A 21,250-nucleotide genomic window follows, 5' to 3' on the forward strand; every position below is an offset into this window, starting at 1 on the left:
TGAAGAGCTTACTCATTTGAAAAGCCCCTGATGTTGGGAAAGATTGAAGGCAGGAGGAGAAAGGGACGACAGATGAGGTGGTTAGATGGCATCACCGACTCAATGGGCATTAGTTTGGGTAAACTCCAAGAGTTGGTGATAGACTGGAAAGCCTGGTGTGCTGCAGTCCATGGGATTGCAAAGTGTCAGACACAACTGAGTACAGTAAACAGACCAGAGATGATGAGAACCAGAACTGGGACAGTGACTTTAGTGTGGAAGTAAGCAGAAGGACTTGAGAGAAAGTAGCACCCACCATGTGGAGTGGCTCCTTCTTTCAGTAAATACTCATTGAGCTCTGACTGGGTGTCAGGCACTGTGCTAAGGCAATGAGGGCACATGTCCTGAACAAGAGACTTTTATCTGCACCAAATATTAGTTTATAGACTCAAACAATGAATACCTTTTCTCCTCTGTGTGTTAAATTTTTTTTAAATATAGAAACAGGCAGCATTTAAAGTCAAAATATGAAAACATTTCTAAAGCAAATTAGAAAGACCCATATGAACCATTGTCTTAGCAATTTTTCTTATATGATAAAATTATTGTATTTTTTTATTCATAAAGCACATGATAATATTTGATATTGCCTGTGAAGATTTTTTTCTACATCAAGAGAAACTGTCATTAAAGATAGGATTTTTTTTAATATATACAAATAGAGCTTATTTACAAAATTGAATGGACTCACAGACTAGAAAACAAACTTAATGGTTATTGAAGGGGAAAGGGGGCAGGGAGGGGTAAATTAGGAGTTTGGGATTAGCGGATATACACCACTGTATATAAAATATATAAACAAGGGCATACTGTACAGCACAGGGAACTATATTCAATATCTTGTAATAACTTATGATAGAAAATATGAAAAAGAATACATATATGTATGAATCACTTTGCTGTACACCTTAGAGTAACACAATATTGTAAATCAACTACACTTCAATTGAAAAAACAGAAGATTTTTTTATTCATAGCTTTTAAATTACATATTTTTAAATTTTAGGAAATATACCCTGTGATCCTTTCCTATTGTTCTAATACTTCAGAGAATTTGTATAGGCCCATGGGGTCGCACAGAGTCGGACACCACTGAAGTGACTTAGCAGCAGCAGCATGAACACAAATTTGGTTCACAGAGCTCTGCCTGCCTGAATTCAGGTTATAATTAATATCCTACCTGTGTATAATATTGCTTTTGGCATTTTGACAAATGCTTTATGATTCAAGAAATATAAAGATTAAAAGGATCAGATTTTGTGTGTCTTTTTAGCCTGTGTTGGGTTTTTTTAAGTCCAAAAGACCTACTTATTTTTAAATTCTTATTGTTCAAATACATTTATTTTTTGTTTCTTACAGGATATAGTTTATTGTCAAATAATGCTGAAGGAGTGCTCACAAACTTTTTCAATTCTTGAGGGAAATAAATGTTATCTGAAGTATTATGGACAAAACTGCTGGTACTTTGCAGCAAAAGAGGAAGGAAGTGGTAAGGAAAGTGCAGAGTGGGGCTTTATTTTTAAAAATGTATAGCATTTAGATTTAAAAGTATGCACACAAAGCATTTCGTTTTCTATCACATTTTCTACCTTTAGGCTGGGATGACCTTACTTCATATATAGACACGCTAGACAACCAGACCTTCACAGGAAGGAAGGAAATATAAGATCAGATGTTAGATTGAACATAATGACAATCCAGTTGTCATATTCATGTTTATTGAGCAGCCATCTAAGTCATTGGGTTTTCTGCTGCCAGGACTAGAGATAAACATAAGGCACAGTTCCTTCTCTCCAGAAGCTTCCTGTCTCCCCGGAAACAGAGCCCACCATCTCCTGAGGCTGTTGACAGGCAAACAGCACCCCGAAGTCTTCACACAGAAGGGGGATTCTCTGCAGGATTTTTAAAAAAGCACTTAGATGAACTATTTCACTTTATTACAAGTCAGGGAAAGGACCAGTTACAGGTAATGTAAGAACAGAGATCCCCATAGCTCTCTTTTAGGGTCACTATTGATGCTCCATGCAGCACTCACAGGTTTCCTGATTGTTTTGCAATATCATACATTGATACACGTAAAGCAAAATTATTTCACTCAGAGAAAAGTGGGACAGTTTCTTTCTTTACAGCCATGTGTACTGTGAAACTAAAAGTCAAGACCACTTAAATTACTCTGTTTTCAATAAAGGCACCCAAAAGGAGCAGTGCACTTAGTCTGACTCTGCGACCCCATCGTTACAGCTGTAGCCCGCCAGGGTCCTCTGTCAGTGGGATTTTCCAGGCAAGAATACTAGACTGTGTTGCCATTTCCTCCTCCAGGGAAAAGGAGCAGTAGCCGCTCCCATTTCTTCAGTGTCCCAATTCTCTTCACCAGCAAAGAACCACTTCCCACTGCTTATAGATGAGGAGTCATAGCAAAGAAGCCTTATTCTGCTTTAAGAGCCAAACAAAGATGTTCCTCTGAGAAGGAAGTTGCAGAGCCTAAGCCTGTGAAACTGCATCTTCAATGCCAGGGTGCAGAGGCTCCACCCCTTCCTGTGTCTGCTATGCAAAGCGTCCTAAACAATGTTGGTGTCCCCCAAGATCCATGTGCTGAAATCCTCATCCTCTCTGTGATGGCATGGGGGGACGGCAGGTCAATGGGTCATAGGAATGGAGACCTCATGAATGGGATTTGGGCCCTTTTATAGAAAGTCAGGAGAGCCTTCTTCCCTTCTCTCCTCTCTGCCATCTGAGGGGACCTGCAAACCAGGAGGCAGGCCCTCACCAGACACTTGGTCTTCCAGCATCTTAATCTCAGACTTTGCAGCCTACAGCGCTGTGAGAAATAAAGGTCTGTTGTTTCAGCCCCCAGTCTGTGGTAGTCAGCCCAAGCTGACCACGGGGGCAAAATCATCTCCATTTCATTCTCCTCACAAAAGAATTCAGACTGTAGTGCTGCAATGCATGTATATCTATCATGCCATCTAAGAGCAATGGTAAGGGTACTTCAGTGAGCCAATGAGATCTGATTCTAAAATCTTACAGCCCAAAATTATTTATTTCTTCTTTCTAGGGTACATAATTTGGAGATGTGGGAAAGGCAAGAGTAAAGAGGACATGAAAAGCCCTGTTTGTCCTGAGACTTTTAATGTATCTTTCTTTAATGCTCAAAACCAGCTTTAATTCTTTAAGAATTTTTAATCCTTTTTTTCCCTACTGAATGTATTCAAAGCTCTAAGTCAAAAAAGACCTTTAGATTTCACAAGGTCTAAGATTATGAAAACACATTGAAAACACATTAATGCATCAAATGTCTATAGAGGATTAGTGCACATCCCGTGTTAGTTTAGTGCCATCAAGTGGACTAGCTAAAGAAGTACCATCTCTGAATGCTTTCATTACAGTCTGATTTGTAGACACTTATGCCTGGAGGCCCCCAGTTTTCAGCCCCACTTACGCCTGGAGGCATTTACTGAAAATGGAGTAAATTAAGGAAAATCTTGACTTTTAGTTTCACAATACATATGGTTATAATAAAAGAAATTGGCCCACATTTTCTACAAAATTTGATTAAACAGATTGTCATTGTCAACAAATTTTGTGAGGAATCTTTCTGTCTATAGCACTTATGGTAAAAAAAAAATGACTATCAAACTTCAGAAAAGTCTTAAGTATTTATGATTCTAAAAATTAAATACTTGAACACACTGCATCATTAAGTATTTTTGTGTCACTCAGAAATTGTCATTTGCCCAAAAGCAGGCTGTATGGATATCATATTCTTTCTTTTTTAAATAAATAAATGTATTCATTTAACAAGTTATTATAAAAGTTATGTGACCACTACCTACATTATGAAATAGAATATTCTCTGAACCCCAAAAGGCCCCTGGTTGCCCTTCCCTTTTGTTTATAATTAACTTCAAACTGAGTATCCTTAAATAAAATATTAAAGTTTTCCCTAAATAAAATCACAAGATATGTGGTATGTGTGTATGAGATTACCTTCTTCCCCATAACCATGGATTTTTAAGATTGTTCTACATTGAAGGGTATATAATGATCCCATTTTTGTTGCTACATAATATTCCATTGCATGAATTATTTATCCATCCTGCTGTTGGTGGACATCTCAATGCTTCCAAGTTGAGGATACTGTGAATAATTCTCCTTTGAATGTGTTCATTCATGTGTTTCAGTGCCTCTCAGCATACAGTTCTGAAGATGTACAGGAAGGGTGTACACATAAGAGAGGGTTTGCTTTGTCTCGGAGGATATATATGTTCAGTTTTACTAACCAAGTGCCAACAGGTTTTCTTCAGGAGCTGTATAAATTTACACTTCCACCAGTGATATGAGGCTTCTTGGTGGTCCATATCCTGATCACAGTTGTTATTGACAGGTCTCTTTTTCATTTATTTTGAACAGTTTGCTGTGAGCTTGTGATTATTTCTTTTTGGTTTTAGTTGGTGTTTCCTTGATTATCAATGTGGTTAAGAGTATTTTCATGTTTCATGACCATTGTGATTTCCACTTTTTCAATGGTTTGTCTCATGCTGGTTTTTGGAGTGCTTCACATATTCTGGCATGACCTTTGTCACATATATGAGTGGATATCTTCTATTTTGTGATTTGCCTTTTCAGTCTCCTGTGGTATCTTGATGAGTAAATATAATTAATTTTATTATAGTTTATTTTAATGATTTCAGTTTCATATTTTGTTTTTAAAATTCCAAAGTAATGTCTTATCACCAGTTATGTTTGACTTAAGCACTTGGCTAGGTGGATGTCTGCTGGATTTTCCACTGTAGTTACTCCCTTTCTCACTGAACAGGGAATATCTTGGGGGAGATAATTTGAGACTAGGCCTACTTCTCCTCAAAATTTTGTCAATCAATTTAGCATCCAGCAGTTTTCTTGTCTGTGACATGTGTTACTGTGGTATTTGCCTACTGTGATTCTCTATTTCCCACTTTTTAAAAAACTTAGTAGTTGGAATTCTTCTGTGAGAAGAAGCTGTCTCCTCTTCGATTGATTAATTCAATTGTTTATTTACATCAAAAATCACTTTTGTTATATTGTGCTTGTTAAAGAGAGTGACTAGAACCAGCCCTCAAGAGGAGGAGATTACACAATGGCATAAATTCCAGGAGGGAGGGTCAACAGGACCCTCTTCAAGTTGCCAAAAATGCCAGATATCCCTTTAAAAAGTACCCACCATATTTGACCTTTAATATTAATGCCATCTGAAATAACAATTTAAGAACTACTGTATTAGTTAGTAGTCAGTACAGTCCTACAATCAGAAATCATTTTTTATACCTGGGGCACCATATAAATTATCTTTTTTCCAAATAAAAACCAAACTATGCACAAGTAAGTTGGTAATAGCAATCATTTTTAGTCCAGCACAGGGATTAAGAGTTGGATATAAGTGGATTAAAATCCATGTTCTGCAGTCGGTACAAACTAGTTAACTTCTCTATACCTCAGATGTTCATAAGTCAAGTAGGAATGCTATTAGAATGCTATTAGGATCTTCCTCTAGGGTTATTGGGTCTTTCCAGGTGGCTCAGCGATAAAGAATCTGCCTACCAATGCAGGAGACATGGGTTCTATCCCTGGGTCAGGAAGATCCCCTGGAGGAGGAAATGACTTCCTACTCCAGTATTCTTGCCTGGAAAAATTCCATGGACAGAGGAGCCTGGGCTCCTGTCCACGGAATCACAAAGAGTCAGACATGACTGCGTGACTGAGCACACACGCACACTAGAGTTATTGGACTGGGCATTTGTCTTTTGGGGTATGTCTAACATCTATGTTATTTCTATTCGAAGGAATCCTGTTGTTTGTGGTTCTGTATTTACCCTCGAGAATTATTACTACTACAGTCTCAAAAAACTTTTTTTTTGCCCCATTTTAAGGCTGTTGTGGGAGAAAGCAATGGCACCCCACTCCAGTACTCTTGCCTGGAGAATCCCATGGACGGAGGAGCCTGGTAGGCTGCAGTCCATGGGGTCGCTGAGAGCCGGACATGACTAAGCGACTTCACTTTCACTTTTCACTTTCATGCATTGGAGAAGGAAATGGCAACCCACTCCAGTATTCTTGCCTGGAGAATCCCCGGGACGGGAGAGCCTGGTGGGCTGCCGTCTGTGGGGTCGCACAGAGTCGGACATGACTAAAGCAATTTAGCGGCGGCAGCAGCAAGGCTGTTGTAACTTATTCAGATTTCCATCTTCCTTTTTATGTGTCTGTCTTCAATGGGGCAAGGATCTGATTTATGTCCACAACACTTGGGAAAAGCCCTGGTTTACAATTATTGGTGATCCCTATATTTTTGTTAAACAAGTGAATGAATGAATAAATGAGGCAGAAAGCATAGATTTACTTCAGTGTTATCTGTGTCAGCATCAGGAGCAAACTTTGAATTGAAAACCAACCTAAAACATTTGACCTTTTCGGTGAAGCACAAATATACATAGAACAGCATTTTGTACCGTATTATAACTGAAACTGTTAGACCATGGCACATTCTCTTGTCTTTTCCCATTCCCACCAGAGCATGGAGGCCGAACTTCTCGGCAGTTTCCCACAGCAGCACTGAGACCAGACTGAAACACGCAGTCAGTTTTTGTTAAAGTCCTGAGGAAATTACAGCTCAGAGCAAAACTCCCAATGACCTTTTGGATGTGGTCACTCTGCTGTGTGAACCTGTGGGCACGAAACCTTGGGTACTTGAGGTCTCCAGCTGGCCTGCCTTCTTGCTGCTATACATGCACGTCCTTGCTTAGAACACAGCTCCCTCCGTGAGGAAGAAGCCCTTGTTTCTACACCAACCAAGAATGTCCTCAGTGACATGCAGATGCCCCAGAGTCCAAGCCTGAGATTCCCAAAGACGCGAAGGCGACTTAGCCAGCTCAGAATCAACCTCCAGGGCCTCACTTCTGGGTCAGGATATTCTAACTCCAAAGGTGGCTCACAGTAGGAACTTCATTTCTCTTCAGTGGACACCCAAGATGAACAGGGTGGGATCTTAGTTTGTGGATTTGAAAGGACAATTTTCTCATTATCATAAGAGCCAGCAGTTACTTAGGAATGCTGAGACTTTATAGACAGTAATTACACTTACTCATCACAGTAACTTTGTGAAGTCAGTAGTATCCTGCCATATACTCAGATAAGGAAATGGGTATGCTTATTTAACTTGCCCCAAATTATATACATAATGAGTAGCATAAACGTGTATCTGATGCTAAAGTCTAACTTATTGCCCAACATTAATGCAAGGGCTATACCCATGAATTAGCCAGGCCTATAAGATAGTCAGAAAGGTCTCATTTCATTCCCCTGAGGTATCAGGGAAAACCCCTAGAATTGGAGCTGGACACACCTGGTTCAAATCTAACTGTAACTTACCAAGAGTGTGGTTATGCTAAACAAGATACATAAACTCTAGCTTACTGTGTGGATTAAAAGAGATAGTGCAAGCAAAGTGCCTATAGTGCTGGGTCAGCTGTGGGTATTTAATAAATGCTAACTGTAATGTTATAACAGAATTACTTCCTGATTTCTGTTCTCACCGGGCCCATCTGCATTTCCACACATTTGGAAAAATTCACGTTTAATATACTTACTGAGAAATGTGTAATATAATTTTAAATCCATAAAAACATGATATTTTAAATTATGACACAATCATATTCTTATAGGTCAGGTGACCTTATAAATTATTGTATAAACTGAGGCACCTAAGAGCAAAAGAAAGCTTTATTACACTGATATAAAAAAAATACTTGCAGTTACAGGCTATAAATATTTTCCTGTTTTTGGAATAGGCAACAATAAAAAGAAAAAAAATTAATGACATGTGCGTAGTGATTTTAGGTAACTATACCCTTACTCTGGCAATAATATATCTATATATGGATGAAACAATGTTTGTTTGAGAGATTTGTAATCAAGTCTTGTATAAATATCTACACTTCTCCCACATACTCATCATAGCTACCTTACATTTCTAAGAACACACAGGGTTTTCTTCTTTGTTCTTTTGAATATTCTTTATAGGTTTAATGACATTTTTGCTGTAATAACCTATAATGGAAAAAATCTAAAAAAGAATATATACACATATACATAATTGAATCAGTTTGCTGTACACCTGAAATTAACACAACATTATAAATCAATTGACATATATTTATATGTCAATAAATTTTTTTTTAATTTAGTGACATTTTGGGATGAACTAGATACAGTATTTCCTTCACTCTTCACCTAACACTTACCCTTAGAAAAAAGTGCCCAGACACAGATAGCAGGGGCTTATTGTTCCAGTCAAGGAGTGGCTTTAAAACAGTCTTAATTGCTATTAAGAAGAAAATATTCAGATAAACTATTTCAAAGTTGTACTTTCATAAATATTGTTTAACATTTAATGGGTTTAAAGCTTACTATCTATTCTGTAAAGTATCCTACTTACCAGGATTTTCCAGCCAGTTAATCTTTTTAAAAATTTTTTATTTTATATTTGAGTATAGTTGATTAACAATAGTGTGATAATTTCAGGTATACAGCAAAGTGATTCCATTAGTATCTATTCTTTTTCAAATTCTTTTCCCATTCAGTCTGCTACACAACATTGAGCAGAGATCCCTGTGCTATACGGTAGGGCTTTATTGATAATTTTTAAATATAGGAGTGTGCCCATGTCTACCCCAAACTCCCTAACTATCCCTTCCCCCTAGTAACCCTAAGCTCATTCTCTAAATCTGTGAATCTATTTTGTAAGTGTGTTCATTTGTATCTTTTCTTTTTAGTTTCTGCTATTAAGTGATATTATACAATATATCTCTCTGACTTATTTCAGTCAGTATGAGGATCTCTGGGTCTGTCCATGTTACTGCATCTGGCATTATTTCACTCTTTGTAGTCAGGCCAGTTCATCTTGCAGGGCACACTAGGTTGTGTCATCCAAAATTACACATCTTACTGAGTCTTTTACTGAGATTATTTCTTTATGAAAGTTTAGATTCTTGCTTAAAATTTCTTTGAGAATTCTTCAAGTACTGCAGCCACATTCTCTGAGATTTTTGATTGTGTTATAGCAGAAACAAAGTAATTTATTTTTCTCAATATAAAGTTGATAGATACTCACTGTAGAAAGTACTGATGTATAGAAAGAGAAATTTTCTAATATTTATAATCCCACCAAGAATAACTGCTTTTTTTGGAATATTAATTGCTTTACAGTGTTATGTTAGTTTCTACTGTACAACAAAGTGAATCAGCTATACACACACACACACACACACATCCCCTCCCTCTTGGACCTCCCTCCACCCCACCCCCATCCCACCCTTTAGGTCATCACAGAGCACTGAGCTGTGCTTCCTGTGCTTTATAGCAGCTTCCCACTAGCTAGCTATTTCATATATCATCATGTCAATCCTCATCTCCCAGTTCGTCCCCCCGCACCTCCTGAGTCCACATGCCTCTCCTCTATGTCTGCATCTCTATTCCTGCCCTGGAAATAGGTTCATCTGTACCATTCCACATAAATGTGTTAATATGCAATAATTTGTTTTTCTTCACTTATAACACTTACCCTTACACATATTTTTCTATGTATGTAAAAGTATTTTATAAAATAGGATCATATCTGTTATTTTATAGATTGCTATTTTTATTCAACAAGATATCATAAATATCATCCCATGTCAATAAATATTCACCTACTAAAACTATTTTTTACTAATTAAAGAGTATGTCATAATGGGTCACTTTTAGTTTCAGCTCCAACATGTAAAAGTCATCATTCCTATTTTTTTGAAAGAGCTTTGTAGAGATACAGTTTATACAGAAAATCATCTGTTTAAACTGTACAATTTAGTAATTTGTGATATGTTTACAGATATGCACAACCATCACCACAGTAAATTTTAGAATTATTTCTATCACTCCAAAAAGAAAAACTCTTTAAGCTTTAGCTGTCACACTCATAACTCCCTAGATTTCGTTCCTGCTACCCCACACAGTGGCACAGTGGTCAAGAATCTGCCTGCCAATGCGGGAAACACAGGAGAGATGGGTTCGATCCCTGGGTGGGGAAGATCCCCTGGAGAAGGACATGGCACCCCACTCCAGTATTCTTGCCTGGAGAATCCCATGGACAGAGAAGCCTGGTGGGCTACAGTCTATGGTGTCTAGAGAGTCAGACACGACATGCACACACACACACACACTCCACACAACCAGTACCACTAGCCATGAGCAACCACTAAGCTACTTTCTGTCTCTACAGATTTTTGTGTTCTGGCCATTTCACAGAAATGCGATCACATAATATGTGATCATCTGCTGAGGACTTTTTTCACTTTTCAGCATTCGTTCATGCACGGCATGTGTCCATACTTCCTTTCTTTCCATGGTCAAGTGATACTCCATTCGTGGATGCAACACATTGTGTTTATTCATTCATCAGTTGGTGGACACTGGGGCTGTTTTCCCACACAGGTTTCAGTTGGATATGTTTTCATTTCTCTTGAGTCTATACCTGGGAGTGGAATTGCTGAAATCATATAGTAACTCTATGTTTAATCATTTAAGGAACTGTCAGACTCTTCCAAAGTGGCTGCGCCAGTTTACATTCCCACCAGCTGTGTATGAGGATTTTGATTTCTCCATATCCTTTCCTACACTTGTTATTATCTGATTTTTTGATTCTAGATATCCTAATAGGTATAAAGTAGTATCTCACTGTGTGTTTGACTTGCATTTTCCTGATGGCTAATGATGTCAGGCATCTCTGGATTGTGCTTATTGGCCATTTATATATCTTCTGTGGGTTATTTACCTTTTCATCATCAAGTTATAAGGGTCCTTTATATATTCTAGACACTAGGCCTTTACTAGATACATAATTTACAAATATTGTCTCTCATCTGTGGGTTGTCATTTTACTTACATGATAGTGTCCTTGAAGCACATGGTTTTAATCTTGGTGAGGTCCAGTTCATCTAATTTTTCTTTTGTTATTTATGCTTTTGTTGTGATATCTAAGAATCATTTGCCAAATTCAAAATCATAAGTTTACCATTGTGTTTTATTATAAGCATTTTATAGTTTTAGCTCTTACATTTAGGACTTTGATCTGTTTTGAGTTTACTTTGATATGGTGTAAAGTAAAAATCTAACTTTATTCTTTTACATATTGTGTTACCCAACACCATTTGTTTAAGAGTATTCTTTCCTCATTGAATAGTCTTGGCACCCTTATAGAAAATCAGCTGACTATAAATGTATAGGTTTATTTCTGAACCCTTAATTCTTTTCAGCTGATCCATATATATGACCTTTCTCATGTCAGTATCTCACTGTCTTGATTACCATTGCTGTATATTAATTTTGAAATTGGGAAGTATGTGTTTTCCTTCTTTCTTCTTTTTCATAATTGTTTTTGGCTATTCTAGGCCCTTTGGAATGTCACATGCATGTTAGAATTACTTTGTCAATTTCTAAAAGTCAGCTGGAATTCTGATAGAGATTGCACTGAATCTGTAGATCAGTTTAAAGAGTATTCTCATCTTAACAGTAAATCTTCCAGTCCATAAACATGGATGTTTTTCCAATTGTTTGGATACTCTGTCAGTATTTTCTTTCAGTAATTTTCCTTCAGTATGGTTTTATTATAGTTTTCAGAGTATATGGTTTCTAGTTTTTTTATAAATTATTCTGAAGTATGTTCCTTTTTGATATTTCAAATGAGATTTTTTCTGAACTTCATTTTATTATTCGTTGCAAGTATATAGAAATACAACTGATTTTGACATATTGATCTCATAACCTGCAACCTTGCTGAATTTGTTCTATAAGCTGAATCTTAACAAATTATTAAGGTTATTAAGAAAAATTTAAGTATAATAAAGCATATTTTTAAGCTTTTCATACATTTGCTGAATTTCCGTAGAGAAGTAGTACACTAGTTTGTACTTTCACCAGAAATCCAGTCCATCAAAATTAAGTTTTAACTTGTCTTCTTCTTTACAAATTAAAAAGGTAAAACAGTTTCTAATTTTTATTTAAACTTGCAATTTTTAGATTACATCTGTACTCATTGGCTCAACGGTAAAGAATCCTCCTGCCAATGCAAGAGACAAAGGTTTGATCCCTGGGTCAGGAAGATTCCCTGGAGGAGGAAATGGCAGCCCACTCCAGTATTCTTGCCTGGAAAATCCCATGGACAGAGGAGCCTGGTGGACTACAGTCCATGGTGTCGCAAAAGAGTTGGACTTGACTTAGTGATTCAATGACATCAATACTCATTTAAGGGATGCCTTCCAGAAAATAGGAGCCCAAATGAAATCAGGAACACACAGTCTTCATAGCATGGTCCCCCTGACAGCACAGTCCCAGCCTTGTCAGTTGTTCTTTTTGGTGTTTAAAAGCCTGTGTTATCAAGACAAGCTTCCTACTATAACTCTTCTATCTTTTATATAATTTTTGGACAATAATACAGACTGTAATGATATTTATGAGGCTTCTCACAGTGTCAGTAGATTTCCACCAGTCCCTAACTGCACACCAATCTAGTCTTTCTGTATTATCCATTGCTGCTTGACAAATTAACCTCAAAGTTTAGTGACTTCAAACAGCATTAATCACCTCACAGCTTCTGAGGGTCAGGAATGCGGGAGCAGCTGGGTGGTTCTGTCTGTCTCAGGTTTTCTCGTGAAGTTGCAGGCGAGCTGGCCGCGTGGATTGCAGTGATCTGAAATCCATTTCAAGGAGGCTCACTCAGGTAGTTAAAGCTGGGATGCACAGTTGCTGCTGGGTTGGAAGTCCTGTTTCTTCCCCACATGGCCTCTCGTCGGGTTGTCTAGTTGTCTTTAAGACCTGGCAGCTGGATTCCTCCAGAATGATGAGTGATGAGGGGTTGGGGGTTGAAGCGGGGGGGGCAGGCAGAGAACTTGAGATGGCAGCTGCAGTCCTTTATAACCTGACCTCATCACTTGTGCTCTATGTTATTGGTCACAACTGAGGGAACTAAACAAGGCTGTGAGCACTAGGAGAGGGGCCTCACCGGACCCCTGTGACAGAAAGAATCGTGCCGCTTATGAATTGCGATTTATTGCTGTTCGTTGCTTAGTCATGTTGGTCTCTTTGAGACCCCATGAACTGCAGCATGCCAGGCTTCCCCATCCTTGCATATCTCCCGGAGTTTGCTCAAACTCATGTCCATTGAGTTGGTGATGCCATCCAACCATCTCATCCTCTGTCACTCCATTCTTCTCCTGTGATTTATAATCAGAACATTCATTTAGTCTTCATCCCTATTTCTGGCCCAGAGCTCCTAAAACCCTTGGAATTTCCTAAGAAGTGCCGTAAAGGTATCTTTTGTTCTGTTCAGGCAGTGACTTTTGGAAAGCCCCGAAGTAACCTAAGCATGAGGGCTGGTCACCAGAGGAAGCAATTATGTTATTAGAGGATTGGAATTTATAGTCACACCCCCCCCCCCAACCCTTCCAGGGAACAGTCAGGCAGATCGAACTGTTATCAGTGGCCAGTGGTTTAATCAATCATGCCTGTGTCATGAAGCCTCCATAGAAACCCCAAAGGACAGGGCTGGTGGTGAACACATGGGCTTATGGGGAGAGTGGACTGCTCCACATTCCTTTCTCCATATCTTGGGCTATGTGTCTCTTACATTTGGCTGTTCATGAGTTAAACCCTTTTATAATAAACTGGTGACCTAGTAAGTAAAGAGGGATTTGTTGGAACCCTCAATGGCTTCCCTGATAGCTCAGACAGTAAACAATCTGCCTGCGATGCAGGAGACCCATGTTTGATCACTGGATTGGGAAGATCCTCTGGAGGAGGAAATGGCTACCCACTCCAGATTCTTGCCTGGAGAATTCTGAGGACAAAGGTGCCTGGCAGGCTATAGTCCATGGGGTCACAAAGAGCCCAACATGACTGAGCGACTAACACTCTCAATCTATAACTAGTTGGTCAGAAGCACAGGTGACAACCTGGATTTGCAAATGGCCTGCAAAGTTGGGTCAGTGGTGGGATGGGGAAGGGGAGAGTCTTGTAGGGCTGAGCCCTTACCCTGGGGGATCTGAGGCTGTCTTTAGGTCAACAGTGTCAGAATTGAGTTGACTTGCAGGACATCCAGCTGGTATCTGAGAATTGCTTGGTCATGCAGAAAGAAACCATGCATTGTGATTGGGGTCAGAATCTTGTTCCTCATCAAAAATTTGTTTCTGTTCAGTCACTCATTTATGTCAGACTCTTTGTGACCCCATGGACTGGAGCATGCCAGGCTTCCCTGTCCTTCACTATGTCCTGGAGATTGCTGAAACTCATGTTGTTTGAGTTGGTGATGTCGTCCAACCATCTCATCCACTGTTGTCCCCTTTTCCTCCTGCCTTCAATCTTTCCCAGCATCAGGGTCTTCTCTAATGAGTCAGCTCTTTGCATCAGGTGGCCAAAGTATTGGAGCTTCAGCATCAGTCCTTCCAATGAATATTCAGGACTGATTTCCTTTAGGAGGGACTGGTTGGATCTCCTTGCAGTCAAAGGGACTCTCAAGAGTCTTCTCCAACACCGCAGTTTGAAAGCATCAATTCTTTGGTGTTCAGCCTTCTTTATGGTCCAAAAACTAGCAAGTCCTAATTCCTGGAACCTGTGAACATTACCTTATATGGCAGAGTCTTTGCAGATGTGATTAAGTTAAGAATCCTGAGGAATTTCTCTGGTGGTCCAGTGGTTAAGAGTTGGCCTTGCAAAGCAGGAGACACAGGTTCGATCCCTGGTCAAGTAACTAGGATCCCACTGCAGGATCTAAGCCCACACGCTGCAACTACTGAGCTGCACACCACATGAAGATCCCAAGTGCTGAAACTAAGACCTGATACAGCCAAATTAAATAAATATTTTTTTTAAATCCTGAAATGGGAAAATTATTCTGCATATTCCAGGTGAATGACACAAATAAATTCGATCACAAATATCCTTGTGAGAGAGTGGTAGATGGCATTTTCACAGACACACAGAGGAGAAGGTAATATACATATGGGACAGAGACAGAGTTGAAGATGTGGCCCCAAGTCAGAGTAAGCTAGGAGCCACTAGAAAATGGGAGCGGCAAGGAGCGTGTTCTCCCCAAGAGCCTCCAAAGGATGCATGGCCCCACCAACACCTTGATTTTGACCCAGTGATACATTTCAGACATCTGGCCTCCAGAGCTATGAACAAATACATTTCTGTTTTAAGTCACCAAGTCTGCAGGAAATTTTTTTAACAGCCACAGAAATCTAGTATAGCCATCTTAGAAGTTGGCTACCACACATTCTATATCCTCAAACATTTTCTAAAAGATTCTTTAAGCAACTGTTGTGAAATTTCCCTTTAAGCATTTATCTTAGATTACGTGATTCAACACTACAACTTGCGTGCATTTTTCAGCCATTATAAGTAAAAATTATTTTCACACACAAAATAAATATCTTATAGGCCAAGCAATAAGTATCACATTCAGCAGAACATATTTAACTTGGCAGAGCACTTGCTAGTTTAGAGTACAGTTTGGTGCATCAAAGCTCAGGGTGCAGAGCAGGATTGATTCTGCTTCTAGCTGGTTTCAACATTTGAATTTTGAGGTGATATAGTTGAGTATATAACAGCATAATCTGAAGCTGACTGCCATTGAGTACTTATGGAAAAAACTGAGCACTTTTCTATTCCTCCAAATGAAATCAAATGATAGAAATACATTAAGATAATATTTTATAATAGCAATGAGCATGAGAAGTATCAACAGCATATGAGAGATATCAACAAATCGGTGGACCATGTAAAGGGAGGGATCATATTGTCAGGTGACACAGCAGAAGGATCAGCCATCAGGACTGTGCTCCGAGGATGCCGCAGGACAGGTGGAAGCCACATGCCTTCTGGAGCTTGGATGAGTCTCTAGGCTCAGAGTCAGAAGACTTGATGGAGGACGGGAGTAAGAACCAGGGAATTGATAAAAGGTCTGGTACACAAAGGATGGGCTTCCCAGGTGGCTCAGTGGTAAAGAGTCCACCTGCAGTGCAGGAGACCCGGGTTTGATCCCTGGGTTGGGAAGATCCCCTGGAGAAGGAAATGACTACCCACTCCTGTATTGTTGCCTGGAGAAGTCCATGGACAGAGGAGCCTGGCGGGCTACAGTCTATGGGGTCGCAAAAAGTAGGACACAATTGAGTGACTAAACACCACCAACCACAGAGGATATACCCTCTAGTTCACCAGCCTACCTAACCACTCAAAGTATTTAGGAAATTTAGCATTTAATTCTGGGGGAAAATCCAGAAGACTACTAAAAATATGAATGTTTTCTGGAGAGTTTTAAAGTTTCTAGTGTGGATTTTGGCTGCCTAGCATAAATATCTAATCTCATTTTGGCTTTTGGGGGTCCTTAAGCCTTCTCTTGACTTCCCTGGTGGCTCAAATGGTAAAGTGTCTGTCTATAATGCCGGTGACCCGGGTTCAATCCCTGGGTGGGGAAGATCTCCTGGAGAAGGAAATGGCAACCCACTCCAGTATTCTTGCCTGGAAAATCCCAAGGACAGAGGAGCCTGGTGGGCTACAGTCCATGGGGTCGCAAAGAGTCGGACACGACTGAGCAACTTCACACACAAGCCTTCTCTTAAATAAGAATGTCAATCATGAATCACTAGAAATAGGAGAAAACCCAGCAGCATAAAAATCAAATATAAAGACAGAAAATTTAGAAAACAGAAAGATTTATAAATGCATTTTTAGTATACTCAGGAAGAACTGAGATATTATAACCACAGAAAAGCAGAACAGTATGCTATCAAAGAGAATAATCAGGAACAAAATAAGAGCTCTTGGAAAAGAACTTCAATGTTAACAGTAAAAGCCGAATTTGTTTTCAAAGAGAATAATCAGGAACAAAATAAGAGCTCTTGGAAAAGAACTTCAATGTTAATAGTAAAAGCCGAATTTGTAAAGCATAATAAGTGGATACGGATATGCCCATAAAAATAGAAAATGAGAGAAAAGAGGCATAAAGGATCAATTGACTATGGAAGGTTGGTAAGTAGAGAAAATATCCCAGGAAGTAGAACAAAAAAGACTAGAAAACAGAGAAAAAATATAAGAAAATTAAAGGATCATTTCCTTAGGCTTAGCATCTGAATAATAAGTCCAGAAGGGCAGGATTTACCAATTGAACAGGTCCGTGGAATAAGGGGAAAACATCTACACACAATGCTGTGAAATTTAGATCATGCAGGATAAGAGGTCGTTTGAGTTTTTCCAAACTTTCGGCCAACCCAATAGTAAGTGCCTCTGAAGAATGAGTCTAAAGGATGGGGAGGATCGGGGAAAATTGTTGCTTGTGTCAAAGCTGTTATCTACTATTTGATACTGTCCATGAAAAATTAGCCAGCCAATCTAAGAAATAAATGGAATATTTTATTGGAGCCAAGTTGAGGATTATAACTCGGGAACAGAGAACTCAGAACTCAGAAAGCTCCAAGAACTCTTACACCCACAAGAGATCAAGAAACAGTTATATAATTTTTCTGAGACAGAGGGCTATACACCAAATGACGCATTATTGACAGTTTACAGAATCCAGTCCTGGCCCCTTACATGATCAAGAAGGAATGTTTCCCTTTAGGTGATGGCGTGTTGATGCTGGCTGAGCAGGTATTTCTGCCCTTGGGGGAGGCTCGATGCATAGTGCAGACATACAATGCACAGCGGTGGGGAGAACCAAAAGGGAGAGGAAGTATTTCATGTTTAAATTTTTCATGTCTTACCACAAAATGTGAACTTTATTTCACACTGCTTTACCATGTGCGTGTATTATTCTGGGAGACCTTCTAAAAATATTTACAAACGTCATTGAGAAAAGCTATCTTTGTGGAGGATACCTGAAGGACACAGTCTAACCCTTCCGCTACTCGTATGGCTGGACCAAGGTCAGAGTGCCCTAGTGTTGGTTATGGTGGCCATGTTGCTTAGGCTCCCCACCCAGAAAGTTACTCACTGAACTGTGATGATCTTTCTTGAGATCTTTTCTATAAGAGGCAGCCCTGAGTAATTCATTATTGTGTTTACAGTAGGCATTTTTAAAGACATTGTTCAGTCCACTGCTCCTGTCCTCCTGATGAGAACCGCCAAGAAAACATTTTCTCTGGACTTAGTGCCGAAAATAAATGTGCTTCTCCTAAGCCCTGATTAAATCTTCTCTTATGATCACTGACTCAGCTAAGACACCACATTTCCTTCCCTGTGTTACCATCTCAGAGTATATTTTTATAGTCACAGCATTTGCTAGAGTGATTGTAACCTGCCCCCACAGAACTTTCCTGTCCTTTGTGGACAGTCACACTTTGAGTCATTATTCTTCATTTGTAAAGCTGAGCATCATTCTGCTGCAGTCTATTGCAAACAGAACTTCTGTGATTGTTTGGGTTAGCAGGTCTTAGCAATCACCGCAAGCTGAAATGGATGCAGAGGCCACAGATGAATGTGTCATAACAGCTTTAAACCACCAGGAGGAGCTCTAAAACAGACTACTGGGGACTATTAGACCTTCTGGCAAGGAGGGGGAAATAATACATTGTCTACATATGGAGAGTTTAAACCACGTTAAAACTTAATAAAGAATTGCAGAGGGGTTGAGGGAATTATCACACTAAAAAGTCTCCAGAAGACAAAATACAGGTGCCTAAAGGCATTAGGTTAGTTCTGTCTTTGGATTTTTTGTTTTTAAGAGAAAAATATACACAAGAAACTGATTCAACTAGTGAAGTCAAACAAGTCATGAGATTGTAAATGAGTAAATTTACACAGAGCTTCTCAACCCCTCCATCTGCCAAAATATTTCTTTCAGTGGAATCATCCTTTTGGATGAGTTTTGGAGAATGATTCAAAAGATGCTGAAAGTTTCCTTAACTCAGAAACTCTCTTCTGATTAACTCCTGGTACCTGACATCCTTTAAGAGCTTTAATTATGTCTTAGCATTCTTAATGTCTTTGAATTAAAGGCTTTACCTCAACTTGGAGGGCCCATATTGATGATTGCAAAGATTAGCTTGAATGGCTTAATCTTCTGCTTTGCATCACCATGTGGTAGGAAGGAAAGGCTTTGAAGATTAACTTGACAATGACTTTTATTTACGGGAGAAAACCAGGTGTAGAAAGCTCTGGGTGTAGACAGCTCTGATACAACCCTACAACTGGAGGCTTGTATCGGGAAATCTGCCAGGAATGGGGGCATCTGTGGAAAGAAAACAGTCAACCACAAAGAAACAGCAAAAAAGAACACCTCCCAAGGGGGCTTCTTTGCTCCAGGCCGACAGACAGACAAAGCGCCGCAGACAGACAGCTCAACTGTCAGAAATAGGTTTCCTCACGGTTCTGGAGGCTAGAAGGTCAAGACCAAAGTGTCGTGCACTTCTGATGCCGCCTTCTACCTGTGTCTTCACGTGTACATGTCTGTGTCCAAATGTCCTCTTTTTTATTATTATTTTGTATTGGGATATAGCCACTTAACAATGTGATAGTTTCAGGTGAACAGCAAAGGGACTCCGCCATACATGTACATGGATCTGTTCTCCCCCAAACCCCTCTCCCATCCTGGCTGCCACAGAATATTGGATGCTCCATTAGTTTTTGACCAGGGAATGCACAGGGACCAGAGAGTATCGTATCTCACTTTATTTTTTTAATTATGAAAGTATGATAACACATTTACAGGAGACTTGGAAAATACAGAACAAAGTTACATATAGTTCCACTATATACTACAATTACTTTATTAAATAGGTAAATTGGGCTTCCCGGGTGGTGCAGTGGTAAAGAATCTGCCTGCCAATGCAGGAGATGCAAAAAACTCAGGTTCAATCCCTGGGTTGAGAAGATCCCCTGGGGGAGGAAATGGCAACCCAACTCTAATATTCTTGTCTGGGAAATCCCATGGACAGAGGAGCCTGGTGGGCTATTGTCCATGGAGCTGCAGAGTTGGACATGCCTGAGCAACTGAGCATGCATGCATGACACAGACAAAAAACGTAAAATCAAGATTTTTAGTTGGAGTTTCAATATCAAACTCTTAAAAATTAATAGAACAGACAGAAAAGTAGATGGATATAGTTGACCAGAAAAGCATTATGAACCAATTCAACATAATTATGATTTATACAGTTTTCACACAACAGTAGGATATGCATTCTAGTCGAGTTCCCATAGACTGTAAACTAGGAGACACTGGAACATATCCAGGGCAAATGTCCTCTTTTTATGAGGACCCTGGTCATGCTGTTAAGGGCCTACTGTACGCACTCATTGTAACTAAAGACCCCCATCTCCAAATATGTTCACATCACAGATAGTAAGTGTTAGAACTTCAGATACTAAATTTGAGGGGCTGCAATGCAGCCTGTAACACTGCCCTTCTCTCCAGTGGTGCCCAGTATTTCTTAAAATTCTGCGGGGCAGTGGAATGGCCATAGGCAGTCAGTGGAGGGGGCTTGAATTTGGGAGTCAGGCCTGTACTAGTCTGCTGGCTTGACCATTTCCAGCAGTGTGAACTGGGGAATTATTTAGCCTATTCTTAGCCTTGGTTTCCCCATTTGTAAAATAAGGCTAAAAATACTCCCCTTGGCAGGCAGCGGAGAAAAGAGGACAGAGATGATTAATGTGGAAAAACGGTCACAGCGATTCTCAGGTGTGGACCAAACCCCTCTGAGGCCCCCACTGCCCTGGAAAGAGGAGTCCAGTCCTGCCACAGCCAACAAGGCCTGTGTGATCGGCTCCCAGCCCCCAGCAGAGGTGAGAGGGGCCCAGTGCCTGTGGGATGTTAGATGCTACGAAGAAGAAAGCCCCCAAAAGATAAAATGGGGAGTCAATGGGCATGTTCACTTAATAAACCGATGCTTTAAATACTCATGTACAGTGCAAGTGTGTGCACAACCTCAGCTGGAGCTAGGTATCTAAATTTGAAGCTTGTGTGAACTTGAGGCCACAGATCCCCACAGGGGATGTGTGTCTGTTTGGCTCTTCTGTCCACTTTTTGATTGGGTTGTTTGTTTTTTGGGTATTGAGCTACCAGAGCTGCTTGTTTATTTTAGCAAAATAGATAGCCAGTGGGAATTTGCTGTATGACTCAGGGAATTCAAACCCGCGCTCTGTGACAACCTCG

At 39.7% G+C, this 21,250-nt stretch overlaps 1 protein-coding gene across 4 annotated transcripts in view; it reads left to right on the forward strand.

Annotated features, from left to right (window-relative positions):
• The window catches only part of LOC147359467 (uncharacterized), a 47,663-nt gene that overhangs the window by 16,840 nt on the left and 9,573 nt on the right, over positions 1–21,250 (forward strand). The window contains exon 2 of one of the 4 annotated variants that reach the window (XM_086336902.1): positions 20,717–20,880. The exons of the other annotated variants lie outside the window; for them this stretch is intronic. The gene's annotated coding sequence lies outside the window, so the exon portion shown is untranslated. The remainder of the gene's footprint in view (positions 1–20,716; positions 20,881–21,250) is intronic. 4 annotated transcript variants of the gene reach the window in all.

This window comes from Bos grunniens, chromosome 14 (genome assembly GCF_055505025.1).
Source record: "Bos grunniens cultivar Pamir isolate PY7600 chromosome 14, Bosgru_T2T1.0, whole genome shotgun sequence".
Classification (NCBI taxonomy): domain Eukaryota; kingdom Metazoa; phylum Chordata; class Mammalia; order Artiodactyla; family Bovidae; genus Bos; species Bos grunniens.